General features: G+C 33.8%; 1 pseudogene; it reads left to right on the top strand.

Annotated features, from left to right (window-relative positions):
* Nucleotides 1-11,803: 11,803 nt before the first annotated feature.
* On the top strand, nucleotides 11,804-11,920 carry LOC123387936 (annotated as a pseudogene).
* Nucleotides 11,921-19,613: the final 7,693 nt, after the last annotated feature.

Here is a 19,613-nt window from a genome sequence, read left to right as displayed (position 1 = left end):
ATAAAAAATAAATTAAAAAAATAACATAGAAGAAAGATACATGGCATGTTTTTTTTTTTTTTAGAATGTGTTATTTTTTTTAAGATTTTATTTATTTATTTGACAGACAGAGATCACAAGTAGGCAGAAAGGCAGGCAGAGAGAGAGGAGGAAGCAGGCTCCCTGCCAAGCAGAGAACCTGATGTGGGGCTCGATCCCAGGAGCCCTGGGTCACAACCTGAGCGAAGGTAGAGGCCTTAACCCACTGAGCCACCCAGGCGCCCCTAGAATGTATTTTTGATTGGAATAAGATCCCTGTAAATGTTTGTGTATGTGTTGTTTTCCTTCCTCTTTTTCTTTTGCATGCTAGAGGCTTATGTATATATACAGTCTATGTCTCTTCAAAGCCAAGAGGGTGTGCTACTGTCTAGATCAGCATCTAGAAAGTAGTTAATTTTTGTGGAGTTGACTGGGTGCCATAGAACTGAAAGTCCCCATGGCATCTACCCTACCCAGGATTATAAGAGAAATCTCCACAGTCTACTCCTTTGGCATGGATTTATTGTGCATAAAAAGCTTTAAAAGAGCAGTGCCGCTGGAATATGGTGCTGGATTTGATGTTAGGATTCTGGTTAGCCTTATTTCTAAGAGCAGGCATTTCCAATGTTTGAGTAGAAGGATAATGACTTGTAAAGATGGAATAATCAGGATATAGTTATAACTGACAGAATTTCCCCCCACTGCACAATCTATTTGAACAAATAGTGTGTTAGAACAGTTCCTTGTTAGAACAAGTGTATCAGAACAGTCTCTCCCACAATGTTCATAGCCAAGTCAATGTAACATTGGGACTAGTGTATTTTAAATAACTTTCAAGTAACTTTTAAATAACTTTCAAGCCCATATCAATTTTGTTTTTAACACCTATTTTGATGTATAATAGATATATCATAAAATTCACCTGTTTTGAATATACACTTTAATGATTTTTAGTAAATTCCTGTTGTGCAACCATCATCTTAATCCAGTGTAGGAGATTTTCATCATCCCAGTTTGGTCCTTTGTGTTCGTTCACAATAAACCTCCCTTCTCCTTCTCCCCCTCCCACTCCTCCTTCCTTTAGTAAACCACTGATAGATAGTCTCTATCAATATATTTCCCTTTTCTAGATATCACATATACACTTAATTATATAATACATGGTCTTTTATTTCTCACTTCTTTCACTTATCATAATGCTTTTGAAGTTTGTGTATGTTGTAGCATGCATCAGTATTTCATTCCTTATTATGTCTGAGTGGTATTTCATTATGTGAACATATCATGTTTTGTTTCTCCATTTACCTACTGATGGATATTTGTGTCATTTCCACTTTTTGGCTACTATGAATAGTATTAACTTCATGTCCAAATGTTAGTGTGGACATATGTTTTTCATTTCCTTTTGGTAGCTACTTGGGAGTGTAATTGCTGGGTTGTGTAGTCATCCACATTGATTCTTGACCCACCTTTAATCCATTCATGTAACTATTAAAATAATCTTTGTAAAGTGAGATCTGACTCATGGCACACATATGTTGAAAGCTCTGAAGGATCGCCCAATGTTTATTCATGTTCTGTGCTAATAGAATCTCATACAAAATGTAAAATCCCTGCTTGATTTTATACTGTCTTATTCTTGCTCCCCTTTCTCTAGGAGTACTGGCTTGTTAATACCTATTTAAAGGAGCTAGATTTTCTTATGACCTTATAGTCTTCAGACTGATCTTCCTTATGTTTGGAGGCCTACAGTGTTATCCCCACTGCATTCAGTGATTAATTAATCTTTTAGACCTCTAGCTTAGAAGCTGTAATTGATGCTACAAAAAATTTTAACGTCCATTTATATGTACACCCTATCTTCTAATCTTACTTACTATCATTTCTCACTATAGATGTCAATTAACTATGTGAGTAAACACTGTGTAAAAAATGCTTGTGTAAACTTTCACTGGGAGAAAGTAATTCTCCATAAAGGACAAATGGAGAAAAGCATTATCTTACTGCATACATGTAAATATCCTTCCTTCCTTCCTTCTCTCTCTCTTTCTTTCTTTCTCATTCTCTTTTCAATGTAGAATAAATATAACTCATATTACTTGCACTCCTGCCTCCCTGAATAACTTATCATATGGTTGGATATGGTATTTTTGGGCCTGGTGTGAGATTTTGAATTGCCCTATGTAAGAGATTGCCACAGGAGTAGGTAGAAAACATATTATAGAATTTTCTATGCATTAATGCATAGTGACAAGGAGAGATACTTTGAAATGAGATATGGAGAAAGAAAATCAGTATGGGACAGTGTTTTAGGATGCTTAATAATGAGAAAGTGATGACTAATGCTATCCAAGGGAGAGCTTGTATTTCCTGGGATTGATGCAGCCAAATTCACAGTAGGAAAAGGCATTCTGTAAGAAACAACATTTATTTTATTTTATTTTTTTAACATTTGAATGCTTTCAAAGTGAAGTGATTATAAACACAATTTTTTTTTTCACAAGTTCTGTGTCTGAAAACAATGTTGTAATGTCATGGCTTCTATCCTATGGTAAATTTTAGGGATATTGTTTTTAAAAATCTCTTAAAATATGAGTTGGAAATCATAGCATTCTTGAAACTCAGTTGAACTTTTGATACTGACATGTCATTGATTGGGAAGAGGGCTCTAATATTCTGTAGGACTGGTGCACTTTTTAATTTTAACAAGCAGACACAAGTGAATCAGGAGTGTGAAAAATGCCATCAAGTTGTGTAGCAGCAAGTGTCAGTTTAGATAAGGATTACAATATCGGGAGTAGATTCTGACCATGGAAACTGAAATTCTGGCTACATATTGAGAGGCTAAGGAAAGATCTGTGAAACTAGGGCAAAGGAGTGTTGGACTTCCAAAAAAGAAATTTAAAAATTCTCTCAAATATGAAGGAAACTGAGCAGATTTCCCCATGAAGAAGACTTCTCATGGCAGTTGGGTAGCAACAGTAAAACCCTGGTTCAGAAAGTTTATGGCTGAAGGGTTATCAGATATAAGGAAGGCTCCAAATCCAAGCAGGGGATTAAGAATGAATTCATTAATCGTTGCAGTGGACCAATAGGGATGATTTCTTTTTTCAGCATGCAGGCTTACATCACACATTGAGAGTTAATAAGAGAAAGTGAAAGCTTGATTCTGTAATATTTTATTTCATTATCTGTGGCCACAACTTTTAAAATGGTGCTTTAGCAGACTCTGCACTCTGTGAGTATAGAGGTATTTTTTAAATGATTTGTAGTGTTTATAATAAGCTAATTTTCAAATATTTGGGGTGCATATGTTCTTGCATAAAAACCATTTACTGGCAAATATATTTCTCAAACTAATGCAATGTTCTTATCTAGTCTACTGTGCCTAATTTGAAAAGTGGAAGATGATGTGGAACTTCCTGGCAGGAAGTTGAGTGATAACACACATTAATGAAGGCAAAGTGTATGACATATCAATTTGGGTCTCATTGGATCAAAGCATAACTTTCATAAACATGCAATGTCCTCATTGTATATCTCCTTGTCCTTATATTCTTAGTATGGAGATTTGAAATGGGCATTCTTTCTGTGCTAATGTTGGCAAATAGTGTTCATTGCTATCAATATGCCATCTATTTCGAAAAAGTAGGGATGACATTTACCACTTTTCCTTAAAGGGTCATAAAGCTGCAGACTGTCTCGGGATGTGTCTGCTGTGGATATTAACACCATGACAGAAATCACTTAAACCCCAAAAGACCCCTTTCCTTTGAAAATATGAGGATTATCAGTACTGAAAAAAGAAAAGAATAAAAAGTATCTTTGAAATTTTAAGTCCTTTTAAACAGATTAACCATTCCCTTTGATTTTTTTGGTGTGGATTAATAGCCATAGGAGATAGGTAAAAAATAAATAAATAAATAAATAAATCCACAGTACATTTTTATTTGATTCTCAAATTAACATAATGCATTGATTTTTTTTTTTTATCTTCCTTTATTTCAAGGAACACAGGAACTTAAAGGATTTTGTCTCTGTGTGTTACTTTGCTCTGTCAGCAGCAGCTTGGAAGAACATAACTGTGGAGAGTAGTGTATCAAGTAGCATAAAGCACTAGAGAGGTAGATATTGCCTCTGGCACAAAGTATACAGTACCAATAATAATACCTCATTTATCCTACTACTGCTCATAGAAAACCTGTAAGTGCTAAACATAATTCATTTTATCTGCACTAGCTTACTAATCCTTTTGCATTAGCACTTTTCTAAGGTGTTCATTGTTGGCAATTGTCTTCCAGGCAGGAGGCATTTTGAGTTCTAGGTGCCAAGGAGTTAAAGTGGTATGAAATTATTAAATCATTAAATTTCCTATGTGAAGAAATGCTGGGGTAAATAAATCCTTTTGCTTATGCAGATTTGGTCTATCAGATATTCTTGGGAAGTCTGTCATCATTCAAGATGTAGAAGCAACTTTGCCAAGCATATAATGCTTTGTTTGTCTTCTTGGCAAAATTCAGTATCATATTTAGAAAAGTTTTGAGTTCATGGAAATTTATTAAAGTACAATCAAGACAAGGTAAGTGGGCTTAAGTGCTATGGGAAGTTACCCTTTGCCACTGTTTAGTTTAGTTTTGCATCAGTGGTTTTGGAGTTTTAAAAAAGTTTTTAGTCTTGGAAACATTTATTCAGCTGAAATATTTGGAAGAAATCCAACACATAAAATGCACACTAGGGGATTTTCTCTGCTTGAAATGCATGTGAGCTACTTGGAACCCTGCCTGCTTGGCCCTCCTCGTCTTTTATCCCCTGCCTCCAGCATACGCATATCACCCTCTGAGGACTCCACGGAGTACAATTTATAAAGCACTCTCTTAGACCATAACTACTTGAGAGAAAATTGAATAGAATACTAGTGTCAAAAAATAGCCCTGTAGTGACCAAGATAGTACTAATAAATTAATTTAATTTAGTTGTTCACTTACTTAATTAGAATCATGTATATAATCCTAATTCAACAGGCACACACAAACATATATAGGATTTTAAATATACATATTTAGGATATGTATATATAGGATATGCATATATATAATTGGGATATATAAATTATTATATATTATATATTATGACTTTATAAATTATTATATATCATGTATTATATATTATAAATTTTTTATGTCCTAATTACAGCAACAAAAGCATCAAACAAAAAGAGATTGGAAAGATGGAATTCAAAATTCAGTCTAGGAATAAATGAAACAGAAAGCCTGAAAAGTCTCAGGAGAGGAGAGGACATCAATATAAGGACTCAGGTCAAAGAGTGGAAACAAGGAATGTAGAGTTCAGGTTTAAAACAGAGTTGAGAGGACTCTTCCCAAAGCAGGTAGGGTGGTGAGGAAAAAATCTTAATGATGACCCCTGTGATATTATGAAAAGTCACTATATTTATATTTTGTGAATTAATGGACATTTACAGACATATTTTGTACAAAGTACTGAGGAAAAGGGGATGCCTGGGTAGCTCAGTTGGTTAAGCCTTCAGCTCAGGTCATAATCCCAGGATCCTGCGATCGAATCCCACATTGGGGTCCTTGCTTATCAGGGAGCCTGCTTCTCTTTCTGCTTACTGCGCCCCTGCTTGTGCATGATCTCTCTCTCTCTCTCTGACAAATAAGTAAATAAATCTTAAAAACAAAACAAAACAAACAAATAAAATAAACCGAGAAAGCTGAGAAAAAATAAGAGGAAACAAAGGCAGGGGCAATGTCAAGTTCAGGGAAGTATTTAAGAGCAGCTCAAGGATGAATAGAAGTTGTGTCCTGTATAATGCATGTACCCCTACATGGACAGACCTGACAAATAGTTGAATATTGTTAAAATTCAAAGTGAAAAGAGAAGAGCAGAAAAAGCATGAGGCTATGTATTTCGGCAGTAGCCAGATCATGAAGGGCATTGCCTTCCAGGTAATCAGTTTAGAGTTCGTCCAATAGCTTACAGAGAGTCATTAAAAAATATTGTGCAAAGGATTAGCATGGCCAGACTTGTATGCTGGAATGATATAACGGAGGAAACGAAGCCTAAGAACATAGACTGAGAGAGTGAGTCTTAAATCATTGTCAAAGAGAAATTTCCCAAACTGTTTGTGTGTGTGTGTGTGTGTGTGTGTTGTCGTTTACATTTCAAGTTTTAATTTAAATTCTAGTTTGTTAACACACATGGCAAATTTGGTTTCAGGTGTAGAGTTCAGTGATTCATCACTTACATATTCGTAAATTGTCTTAACCAGGAGCATTCCAGAATTAGAAGCATTGCAAATTACTAATGGAGTGGTAAAATTCTTCATAGTAACATGGCCGCCAGATCACTGTTTAACTCACATTTCCTCCTGAATTTTCATAAAAACACAGGAAACAGTGCAAATGTTAAATCAACAAAGGAAGAAGGGAATACACATATCAATCTTTTTGGCCCAGAATGTAATTCCAGTAAAGGGAGGCTCAGCAAGAGAGTGAAGTGATAGAAATAAAACTTTAGAACTGTTGTTGAAACACAGTAAGTGCTTATAATTGTTGTCTCATTGTTATTCCCCTGTGCACATTTATGGGTTACTATAAGCAGAAATATATTTATTCATCTGTAAAAAAGGGAGAAATGACACCTACCTCACAGAATTTTTCTAAGCATTTAATTAATTTATGTATGTGATCTTCTCCCCTGGTATCCATAATGTATTAACTGTGAATAGGTTTAGTAGTAGTAGTAATGGTAGCAAGCAGCTGCAGTAGTGAAATTATAGTTAAGTAATGGTCCACAGTCAAAGCTGCTGACAGTTGGGCATTAAATTCTGATATAAAGTTGATGACATGAAGTTGCAAAGAAAATAGATGTCACTCAGCTGACCAAAATTTTCATTCACTCATGTATTTCATGTACAACTTTCAAATAATCAGGTGGGGAGGAAGATGTTGTCTACAGTCTAGGAATGGAATAGGAAACTATCTCATTCCTCTTTCTGACAGTGTTACACTAAAGAAATAAATGCAGACTCTGACTGCATATTTTGCATATCAACTATATCTATAACTTATATCTAAAAGTAGGGTTATCATGAGTGAACAAGGAGGAGAGCTCAGAAAATTATCCATCATACTCAATTAGTAGAGTAAAATTGACCTTGTTATTTAAAGAGGAAATGGAAAAACATCATAGGAATTTTCAAGAGATTCATTAACACAATATATTTATTTTTATCTTTTTCAGCTTTACTGAGGTATAATTAGCAAAATTATAAGATATTTATACAGTCTGATGATTCAGTATACATATACATTGTGAATAGATTCCCCCTCTAGTGTTAATAATTAATATATCCATCACCTCACATATTTATTTTTGTATGTGTGGGAACATTTAAGCTCTACTCTCATCAAATTTTATTTATTCAATATAGTGTTATCAACTATAGTCATCATGTTAAACATTAGGTCCTCAAAACATACTCATAACTGAAATTCTGACCTGTGTATCAACATCTTCCAATTTCCTTCATTTCAAGCCCCTGGCAATCACTTTGGTTTCTACTCTTTTTCTATGAGTCCAGCATATTTTTTTTTTTAAATTAAACTATTAGTCTTTGTCTCTCTAGCTTATTTCACTTGTTACGATGCCCTTCATCTTCATCCATGTTATCAGAAATGGCAGGATTTCTTCTTTTTTCCATGTATGTACAGATCATATTTTCTTCAGGTATCTCTTCAATATAATTGTTTTGTTTAATTTGGGTATATACCCAGAAGTGGAATTACTGAATCATATGGTAGTTCTATTCTTGATTTCTGGAGGAATCTCCATACTGTTTTTCATATAAGCTGCACCAGTTCACAAAACCACCAACAGTACATGGGGGAACCCTTTTCTTCCTGTCCTCATCAGTATGTGTTATTTCTTGTCTATTTGATAATACACATTCTGTCAGCTGTAAGGTGATATCCCACTATGGTTTCATTTGCATTTCCCAATGATTAGTGATGTTGAGCCACTTTTCATTTACCTACTGACCATCTATATATCTTCTTTGGGAAAGTGTCTATCCAGGTCCTTTGCCCGTTTTTTTTTTTGTTTTGTTTGTTTGTTTGTTTTTAACTAGGGTATGTATGTATGAATGCGTGTGTGTGTATGTGTGTGTGTGTGTGTGTGTGTGTGTATTTGCTATTGAATTGTATGAGTTCTTTGTATATTAGATTTTTTTTTTTTTTTGCAAATATCTCCAGTTTGGTAGCTTTTCTTTTTCATATTTTTGATAGTTTCCTTTCCTGTACAGAAGAAGCTTTTTAGTTTAGTAAAGTTCCATTTGCTTAATTTGCTTTTGTTGTCTAATGAAGAAAAGTAATTTTTAAGACCAATGTCTGGGAGCTTATGCAATATTTTTTTTCCGGGAGTTTTATAGCTTCAGGTCTTAGATACTAGTCCAATCATTATTTAGTTGATTTTTGTGTATAGTATAAGACAGGGTTCCAGTTTCATTCTTTTGCATGTGGCTATCAGTTTTCTCAATACGTTTCTTGAAAATTTTATTTCCCTGGCTCATTTTTTGAAGGTTAGTTGACCATATATCTATAGAATTCCTCCCCCCCCACCCCCGGGCTCTTGTTTCTGTTCTGTTGACCTATGTATTCGATAGAATACATAGAACACTGTACTGTTTTGATTACTATAGTTTTGTACTATAGTTTGAAATCAGGGAAGTAAGGTCTTCAGCTTTGTTCTTCTCATAATTGTTTTGGCTGTTCATGCTTCCATACAAATTTTAGGATTGTTCTATTCCTGCGAAAAGTGCTTTGGGGACTCTGATGGAGATTGCATTGAATCAGTAGATTGCTTTGGGTATTGTAAACATTTTAACAATATTCTTCCAATCCATGAGCACAAAATATCTTTCCATTTTTTTTCTTCATTTTCTTTCCTCAGTGTCTTATAGTTTTTGTTGTATACATCTTTCACCTCCTTGGTTAAATTTGTTCTTAAGTATTTTATTCTTTTTAATGTCATTTTTATTGCTATTCCTTTTAGTAGCATTAAAACAATAAAACAATGGGATTGTTTTCTTAATTTCTTTTTGTGATAGTTTGTTGTTAATGTTTAAAAATGTAACTGGTTTTCATATATTGATTTTAAATCCTGAATTCTGCAACTTTACCATATTTATTTATTAGTTCTAAATGTTTTCTGGTGGAGAATTCAGAATTTTCTATATGTAATAATATGTCACTCGCAAACAGAGACAATTTCACTTCTTCTTTTCTAACTTAAATGCATGTCATTTATTTATTTTTCTTGCCTAATTGCTCTCACTAGGACTTACAATACTATGTTGAATAAAAGTGGCAGGAAATTGCATCCTTATCTTGGTCCCGAACTTAGAGGAAAAGATTTCAACTTTTCACTATTGAATATGATGTTAGCTGTGGGCTGGATATATTTGTACTTCATTATGTTGAGGTATGTAAATCTTCCTTGTGAAGTCTTCAGAGTTTTTTCATGAATGGATGTTGAATTTTGTCAAATACTTATACAACTATTGACATGATCATATGATTTTTATCCTTTATTTTGTTAATGCTCTGTATCACATTGCCTGATTTGCAGAATTTGAACCATCATTAAACTTTGGAATAAATTCCACTTGGTCATCACATATATGATCCTTTTAATATGTTTTTGATTTTGGTTTGCTTATATTCTATTGAGTATTTTTGCATCTATGTTCATCAGAAATGCTGGCTTGTATTTTTCTTTTCTTGTAGGGTCCTTGTCTGGTAGGCTACTGTATGATGCTGGCCTCATAAAATAAGTTTGGAAGTGTTTCCTCCCTATCTGTTTTTTGGAGAGGTTTGAGAAGAAGTGGTATTCTTTAAAATGTTTGTTTGGATTCGCCTATGAGGCCATCTCATCCTGGGTTTTCTTTGTTCTTTTGTTTTTGATTAGTGATTCAATCTCTTTACTTGTTATTGCATTAAAAAAAATCAACAAACACAAACTCAAACATTAGAAATAACTAAGACAGTTCTCTTACCAAATCCAATTTTAAGCCAACTCCACTATATTCTAAAAAGGTCTTGCCAAACAGAACTCCTGCAGGAAGAAATCAAATCTGAGATCATTGATCAGAGCTTTAATACTCTCTCTGCTCCTCAAGGTTGTGCCAGGCATGAGTTGGGTTATCTTTTAAATACACACTTAAATGCCCATATCTTTAAGCTTTAGTAAGAAGCTTTTGAATTTGTCCTCATGCAACTTATATCCTTCATGCCCTCATAAGCTTTATCTTAAAACTCTTTGAGTAAATGTTCAAAATCCCCTTTGGCCAGCTTCAACATCAATATATTTATAAAATGTGTTAAGTCTATAGATAATATCTAGCTGATGATCATTACCAAATTCAATCTGTAGTATAGACTGTGGATACTTGGTGCTCTCACCAAGAAAATTTGGTATTATACCACTCATTTCTCTCAACCGTCCCCAAGACATCAATTTGCCTTAACAACTTATATATTAAACACAGCACTTATTAAATTTTAATAAACACGTAAATTATCTGAAAGATCTTACCAAAATACTGCTTCTGATAAACTAATTTTGAGATGAGCCCTAGGATTCTACCTTTCTAATAACCTCTTATGCCATAGAGATGATGCTAGTCCAAGAACCACATTCATAATAGCAAGGTAGTAGAAAAATTAGACTAATGATTCTGAACCAAGGTTATATATTAGAATTACCTGAGGAGCTTTTAAAACAATCTATGTACAATCCTTATCCCAAGCTAATTAAATTAGAATTGGGTGAAGCCAAAGTATTGATATTATTAAAAATCATACAGGCTATTCTAATATGCATTCAAGAACGAGAACCTCTGGGTTAGCCTAACCTGTCTAAATGTTGCATCTGAAGATACATTGCTAATATCTGGCCATTCATGGCTCTTGCCCCAAGACAGCTGAAAGTTCCTTGCTGCCAAGAGCAGAGGTACTATCATATTCATCAATTTAGCCCTGATATATAGCAGAGTGTCTGTCACATAGAAGGCTCTCAAATCATATTTGTTGAAAAGGTCAGAAATTCCCTAGAACATGCCTGTGACTTGTATGAAACTGGATTTTTCTTTAATCAATTTGAACATGGGTTGGGGAGACACATGGTTCATTAATGTATCCTTTCAAAATACATCCAGTACCTATTCTTTATCATAGATTTTGGGCATACAAGGCTCTCAAGAAAGTTGTGGTCTATGAATTAAGCATATTCAGGCTAAGATTTTTGAGTCATTCTTTCTGCAGTCTTCAGCAGCATAAGCACAATTTTAAAACAATAAAATAGACAACTAGCAAGATGACATTCTTAAAGTAAAGGCTATCAATGAGCCAACTGTCAAATTATGTAAATTTGAAAGTCTAACAACCTTGGTAAAGGTCCTTTAATTGGATGACTCATGTAGAAAATAAATGAACTGTCATTTAAAAGTCCCTTTCCATAGACAGATTTAAAGGAACAGAAATAGTACTTTAAAAGGCTCAAGGTAGAAAAAAAAATTAGTAAACTTCAAGACATTTTTGCACACCTGAACTATATATATTTTAATATATCACACATAACTATAGTCATCCATGCTAAAAGAAAATTTTCTTTCACCAAGTAATAATAGCATTGGAAAAACTGATAATACTTGGTACTAACTCATAGAGATACATAAAACATTAATGGTCTTTATACCTAAATGTTAATCACTTCTCGGCCTTTTGGCTAAGATCAAGTGTAGTATCTGTGCTTATCAGTTTATACCTAAATGTTGAGTTTATACATAATGCTTGCTTCCTTATTTACATTTTTTATATCCTCCAGATTTTCTAAGCTTACTTTTTATTTGTAATTAAGACATTGTTAAACTAATATATTTAATAGAATCTCACTTTTATTATTAAATTAAACAAAAGCAATATGTAGGACTCATTTTTCCCAGCTCTTTTCACCTTCCCTTTTGCAGGCTGCTACTTTTCTGCCTGTTATTACATGACCTCCCTGTTTCATTGACTTTGAGTTTGAAAGAGTAACCTGTCTTGGCTGAGTGGTGTGTTTTGGCATTTGGGTAGAAGTTTACTGTGATTGCATGTTTTAGCTAATGCTCTCTTGTTTCTGCCTTCTGCATGAAATAAAAGCATACCTAGAGAGAGGCCTCTTTCTGTCTGATCCCTGGAACAAGAAGGGATGAGGGACAGATACCCAGTCTACCTGTGGCCCAGCCAACCTGAAACACAATAACCCACTTAATGTGACCGGAAGTAAATCTTTGTTGTTTATGCCACTAAGATATTGAAGTTCTTTGTTCTGAAAGCAAAGTTAAATAGGAAAGTAAGAATCGATATAAGGGAAAGTCATACTTATAAGGCACATTATTCAACCTCTTTAATGATTCTGATGTAGCTTTAGATAAGGTAATCATTAGAGACTGGAAATTATAGAGAGGAATTAAGAAGAGATTAGAGTAGGAAAATAAAGAGAAGTGCTATTCAGTGGACAGCTTTATTGAGGATGAAACACCTTAAATCTGTACTCTAATAAAAATAGTCCAAATAGACCAGAGTTGGAAATGTAAAAATAGTAGAACTGTACAAACACACTAGAAGAAAACTTAGGTGACTCCTTTTATAACTTTGATATGGAGAGGAAATTTTCTATTACTCAAAGTGAAGAAGCAATAAGAGATTTGACATAAAAATGAAGAAAAATTTTGTTTCATCTAAAAAGAACTACATCATATGCAAAGTACAGAGATAACACACTAGAAGAAAATATTGAAGCATGAATCAGAGATAATATCTATAAATGTATAAAATATATATTTGTAAATATATATATTTATATTAAATATAAGGGTATATAAAATTTTAAATAGGATATCCCTAAATATGTATATATATAAATATATATCTGTAATATATTTAAAAAGTCTTATACTTGAGGGAATACAAATACTTTTGAAAAGTGGATGAAAGACATGTAGAGAGAGTTCACAGAAAATTAAGCAAGTGCTCTTCAGACGTATGGGACAATGTAAAATACACTCATAATGAAGGGAATGATAACCTTTGTCACTTGTGAAATTGAGCAGAAGTTAAATTTTTGGCAATATCCTCTTTGGCAAAAGTTTATCCTACAGGTATACTTCCAACAACATGAACACCGATATGCACAAGATAGTCACTGAAGCATCATTATACCAGTGAAATATAAGACACAGCCTGCATAACCATACAGAGATCAGTTGGAGAAAACATTTTCATAGTAGAGAATGTGCAGCTCTAGAAACAGAATAAGGAAGGGCTCTGTAAATTGACATGGTGTAATTTCCTGGATTGATATTGTTTAGAGGAAGAAAAACAGAATAAACTATGTTATATTTTCTGAGAGACAGGTTATTCTTTGAAAAAGGATAAACACAAGAAGAATAAAATAGAAACCAAATAAAAATGGTAACTACAATGTGTGGGGCTTTTCTGAGCACATGTTTTATACATGTTTGACTTTTCAACTACATTAATATTTTACATATTAAAAATTGCCGGATGCCTGGGTGACTCAGTTGGTTAAGCATCTGCCTTTAGCTCAGGTCATGTCCCCAGGGTCTTGGGATCCAGGCCCCTATCGGGCTCCTTGCTCAGCAGGAAACCTGCTTCTCCCTCTGCTTGCTGCTCCCCCTGCTGCACGCGCTCTCTCTCTATGACAAATAAAATCTTTAAAAAATAACAAAATAAATTAAAATTGCCAAATGACAAAGATTGGGGAAAAGTCTTAAAACTGTTTTAAGATACAATAAAATGTGAACAGGAACTGATGGACCAAAACTGAAACTGGTTTCAGCTTCTCTTCTTACCAGTGTCTTGGTGTCCTGTGTTAAGTAGGGGGCTCCTCAAGTTGGGGTGTCTGAGTGAACATGATGAGCAAAGCCCTCTGAAATCTCATCATTGGCACGTAGAATAAATGAGGAATAAACCTGTACTTAGTTCAGCAACGTCCATATTTTGTTTCCAGCTTAAGTTAGCCTATGCCCACAAGTGAAACAAAATACGAAGAGATTGTGAAGCTGTGGCATTTTAAAGACAGATTATGTATTACCTCTTTCAGGAATACACAAAATAATAAATTTGGATGTCACTCTAAGTTATTATCATAAACTTATATGCATTTGTAGATGTTACATTTGGGGTAGGGGGTTCTTGATGAACAAGGACACAATAAGACACCAACTGGACTGAGAACTGTGACCGAGTCTCTGAGGTAATGGCAGACTCTGGTGCTTGCAGCTATTCATTCAGCACGCAGGATAACTAAGGAGTATTTCCACTTGTTTACTGCCATACAAAATAGAAGTACATGCCCCTTTGAAAACCAAGAGCTTGCTGTGAATGACTAGAGAATTAGAACAAAAGAGGTACAAAGAAACGAGAGCGGATGCACAAATGAAAGGAATATTATGAGAAGACCTGAATGTGAAAATAAAAGAGAAAAAGTAAATATGAAAAGCTGGAAACCTATGGTGATAAAAGTAACAGGTGGGATATTTTTTTCTGGCAATTGTTTTTATTTTTATTTTTAAATTTTGTATGCTTGATATAAACTGCATGCACTAAATCTGAGTTATGATGTTCTATTTGAGAATTACTTCTCTGATATTAAAACCATTAAATACCTATGATCATTTTACCTACAAATAAATCATTAGGCACCAGGATTTCTTATTAAATTAGTCCAACTGGTCAGCAGTGAGTGAAAACACATTTAGTTGATGTTAAATATTGCACAGCATATTACAAATGGCTGATACTCCATAACCGGTCCATTTATAGTTTATGGTGCAAATTTTAGAGTCAAGTAAATGGTGTTTTCAGCGGTAGTTCATGTGTTATGACTTGTCGGGGTTGTAAATAATTTGTAGGGCATTTATGTATTTCTAGATTCCATGTACCTCTTGCTTATAAATCTATTTATTAACCCTTATAAATAATTGATGACCATATCTCAAAATGAATCATTCCTAAAATTGCTTAACTGTCTGGAATTTTTCTTTAGTAATCTCGTCCCTCATTTTCTTTTCATATCTCAATCAGGTATAAATAGAAGAAGGCTGCATGCACCTTTTTCTTCTCATTCCTGAGTCTAAGTGTCTGTGCCATCATTCACCTTTACAGTGAGAAGCAATGAATTCACGCCATCAGTTCTTCTCTTGGCACCTTCAATGAGTAATTGGTTTTCTTCCGAACCCTTCATCCATCCCAGCTTTACCTCTCTTTACTCCTCTCTCTCTTTTCTTCTTTCCTCTTCTCTCTCTCTCTTTCTTTCTCTTATCTCTTTTATTTCACCACTTGGATACTCTACCAATCTCTTTCCATCCTTTGATACCAGGGATGTGAATAACAAATTTTATCATATTAATAGAATAATTTTTTTTAAACTAAACCACAGTAACTGAGGATTTGGTGTCAATTACCATAAATGTCTTGGAATAGAGAGAAGTGAGATGTAGAAAAGAGGCCAAGGATGATAAAAGGAAAAAAAATTAAAAAAACAAATGCATGGCAGGCCCTTGAAAAAGATATGTTTTAGGGATTTGCTGATGCCCTATTATACATCTTTTTTTTTCTTTTTAATTGAAACCTCAATTCTTTCACCTTTACCCCATCTCCCAGGAAATCCTTTAACTAATACAGTATATTTTCTCTCATCCTACTAGTCATAAATGCACCACTGTTCCTTAGTTCATTATTTATCATTATTCATTTATTCATATATTCCTTGATTTGTTTCAGAAGGAATGAAGGTTTATAATAACATACGGAATACAAATTTCTTGTAATTAGCATGTAGATGAATGAGGAATAAATTTGTACTTAGTTCAGCAACTTCCATATTTTGTTTCCAGTGTAAGTTAGCCTATAAATAAATAAATAAAACAAATGAGTGAGACAGTCTGGACAAAAGGAATTTCAGATGGTAAAAATAAAATGAAGCTAAGTGAGCCATAGTTCCTATCTTCTGTTATACAGTGCAAAATGCACATGTTAGAACAATGCTCATCCTTGAGATCAAAGAGATGCAATCATTCTCATCTTCGTTTGAGAAATCTTATATTGCTTACCTTGGTAGCTAATATTACTTCATCTCCCTGAAAATGTTCTCATGGAAATAATTTTTGCTGGACTCTTCTTTTGGATGCCATTATTATCTCTATGTATATTCCAAGTGTACTAATACTCTGGATTTAATGGCTCAATAGAGTGGAGAAGATTGTTTATAAATCAAGCTGGATTTCAAGGGAATTATCCACATAAACATACCATGAATCAAATAGAAAAGAAAATTTGCTGTCCACACTGAGGGGGGTCTTTGCCAGCAGGACACAGATGAATGCTGCTTTGTAAAGGTGCACTGGGAGTTTCTCCATAGAAGCAAACACTTCTGAGGTAGATCTGTTGGGGGAGATGAAAAATGACTGTGGTAGTGCAATTAAAGTGTGTAAATTATATTTTGCATTATGCAATATTTGAATTAGCTGCTGTTTGAAGGTAAGTTTTCTCTGTGTGAGAGGTCACACACGGGTAAACATATATTACTAAATCAGAAGGGAATCACAAACAATATGCCTGAAAAGTAAGAAAAGGAGTGCAAAGATTTATTAGGAAAGTGTTCAGTTGATAAATGATAACATTTATTTGTAATTTGAGGATCTGACCCAAACAACACTCATTAGCTCAGCTTGTATGAAGCCAATTAGTTTCATAAATTTATTGTTTGTTCTGATGTTATTTGTAAAAGGGTATCATTATGGTACTGGAAATGAGATTTGTTTTAAAACAAATTGAAATATTTCCTTAATTATGCTACTTTACTTTCTCTATAAAAGTCTGGGTATCTCATTTTCATATAGAAGATATATAAACTGTAATCCTAGTAAATAGTTTTTTTTTAAGACTTTATTTATTTATTTGACAGACAGAGATCACAAGTAGGCAGAGAGGCAGGCAGAGAAAGAGGAGGAAGCAGGCTCTCCACAGAGCAGAGGGCCTGAGGTGGGGGCTGGATCCCAGAACCCTGGGATCATGACCTGAGCTAAAGGCAGAGGCTTTAACCCACTGAGCCACCCAGGTGCCCCAATAGTTTTTGATATAATAAAAACTCATCCTTTGTACTTAAGGCAAATTTTTGGAACCATAGGAGATACCAGTTTACTGATTTTATTTTAAGCATGTATCTTATTTACGGTACTGTACCCCCCCCCTTTACTGATCTTAAAAATAAGAACCAAAACACTTACTGAGAATTTCCTATGTTCCAGGTAAGGTGCCATCTATTTACATGTATTCTCTTTTTAATTTTCCTGACTCAATAAAATATGTCCTATTACATTCACCATTTCGAAATGAAGAAGTAGAACTTAGCAATTATACATGATGTACCTATCTATGGACAGACACTACTAAAATGAGGAATAACTGCATAGAGCATGATTAGAAATTTTATTTATTCTTAACTACTATTTTATTCTCCTTTGACTTTGGTGCAATTTGAAATGTTATTCTTTACTATTCACATAAAAGCTGCTATTACTTTCCTTAGTACACAAGTATAGGAAAACAGATGGTCCCAAATATCTGTCTTAAATTAAGTCAGAAAGCATCTTAAATGTATTTGAAGAAAGCATCTCTATATTTAAGAGATAGCAACTATAAGTTGGCTTCCTCTTAAGGAGATTCAGATGTATTTTCTCCTACAAGCTAGTTTTCTTCATTAAACTCAGTTGTTAGGCATCATTCTGACGCCACCATCTGATACTATAAGGACCATGAATATAAGCGATTCAGTTTATTTAATGATTGGCTAAAAATAATTTTAAAAGAATTTTCATTGAAGAATGTCTAAGATTGGCTTAGGAAGCAGCATCAAAACATCCAAATGAAAAATTGTCAGCTACTCGTCACTCTAACGAAAAATGTCTTTTAAATTTGGAATCATTAAAAAGAGTATTTGTTATATTAGTTTTCAAACGATTTTCATAATACCTCAAACAAAAGTCACTGAAGTAGGGAGAGGCATATTCTGGACAAGATGTGATCTCTTCTCCCTTATATTGAGAAGAATAGCTCCATATTAGTTTGTCTGATTACTAAATATTTACCAACCTCTTTCAAAATGTTGTATGATGTTATTCATTCTCTTCAGCATTAAAGAAATATTTTCCATTTTTGCGTGGCTCATAATACATAGGGTTCATGATATATGATACATATGCTCTATATAATATCAATATTACTTATACATTATTTTTAATCAGTCCACTTTTAGAATAAAAAAAAATACATGACTGAATGAAAAATACATGAAAACTTCTCAGTAGTTAAAACTATTGAGTGGTTGTCGAGCTGATTGAACAGTTGAATTATGCGAGTGCTGCTTGCTTGCCAGTAATGCTACACATGCTTACTGAATAAGGGATAGAGTGGTCCGAATTATGTTTAAAAGCAAAAACTTTAAAGTATTTATTTTATTAATTTACAGGAAAGTAGAATGGAATCTGACTTTATTTTGACCCTCACTGTTGTGAGTTTCCTGGAATAACTCTGAGGTCCACTGGTTGGAAAATGATGATCCAGATAATGATGGTTTTATTTGCCGTCCTCTGCCTCATTGTTTATTTTTTTCTATCATTCCAGATCTTACAAGATAATTCAATATTATTGTCACCCTCAATCCCTACAACAATGAGGAAATGGAAGCTCAGAAATTCTAAATACATTTAAAAAAAAAAGCCCCTAAGTAGGTAAGACATAGCCATACCTAAGCAAAGCTACAGTATTTAAAAAGTGACCATAATATGTAGAAGTGATTTTAATTTAAAAACCACAAATGTAATTTGTCCATATTTATTAAAACATAGAAAAAAAAAAGAAAATATTGACTAGAGCCTTATTTGAGGTCCTTTAAACTTATTCCTTCCAAACACGCACACATTATTCTATCATTTTGTTCAAATAGATGTGCACAACAATAAAGTATTTCATCAAAATTACTTCCCTCTTGAAACTTTCCTCAGTGTCTGCTTCCAAAACTACCGATTTAAATTTGCACAAAGAAATGCATGAAGACCTCATACAGTACTATCTTGAAGCATTTGTTTTTCACTTGCTAATGAGTGCAACAGAATATCAATGTCTAAATTTATGTTTGTTCTGCGAAAGAGGGAGGTTTGGGCTTCATTTTATTCCCACATGTAGAATGTATGTTGTAAAACAGTGTGCCTGTATTGGTGGAAGGAGGTTGGGAAAAGTTATGGAGAGAATATGGAACTTAAGGTGCTACCCCTCCTTTGTGATTCCCAGTTCTGTAGATTTGGAAGAGAGAGGCAAGCAGTCACTCGATACCAAAGGAGTAAGTAAGGGATAAGGTATCAGGCATATGAGTTAGATATGTCTGAACACACATCTTATAAGAATTCTGAAGATAAGAATCACAGCACAGAAATGTATATATATTAGTGTAAG

This window comes from Mustela putorius, unplaced genomic scaffold, assembly GCF_011764305.1.
Source record: "Mustela putorius furo isolate JIRA1106 unplaced genomic scaffold, ASM1176430v1.1 tig00003867_pilon_pilon_pilon, whole genome shotgun sequence".
Taxonomy (NCBI): Eukaryota; Metazoa; Chordata; class Mammalia; order Carnivora; family Mustelidae; genus Mustela; species Mustela putorius.
This window is presented reverse-complemented; position numbering and strand designations above follow the sequence as displayed.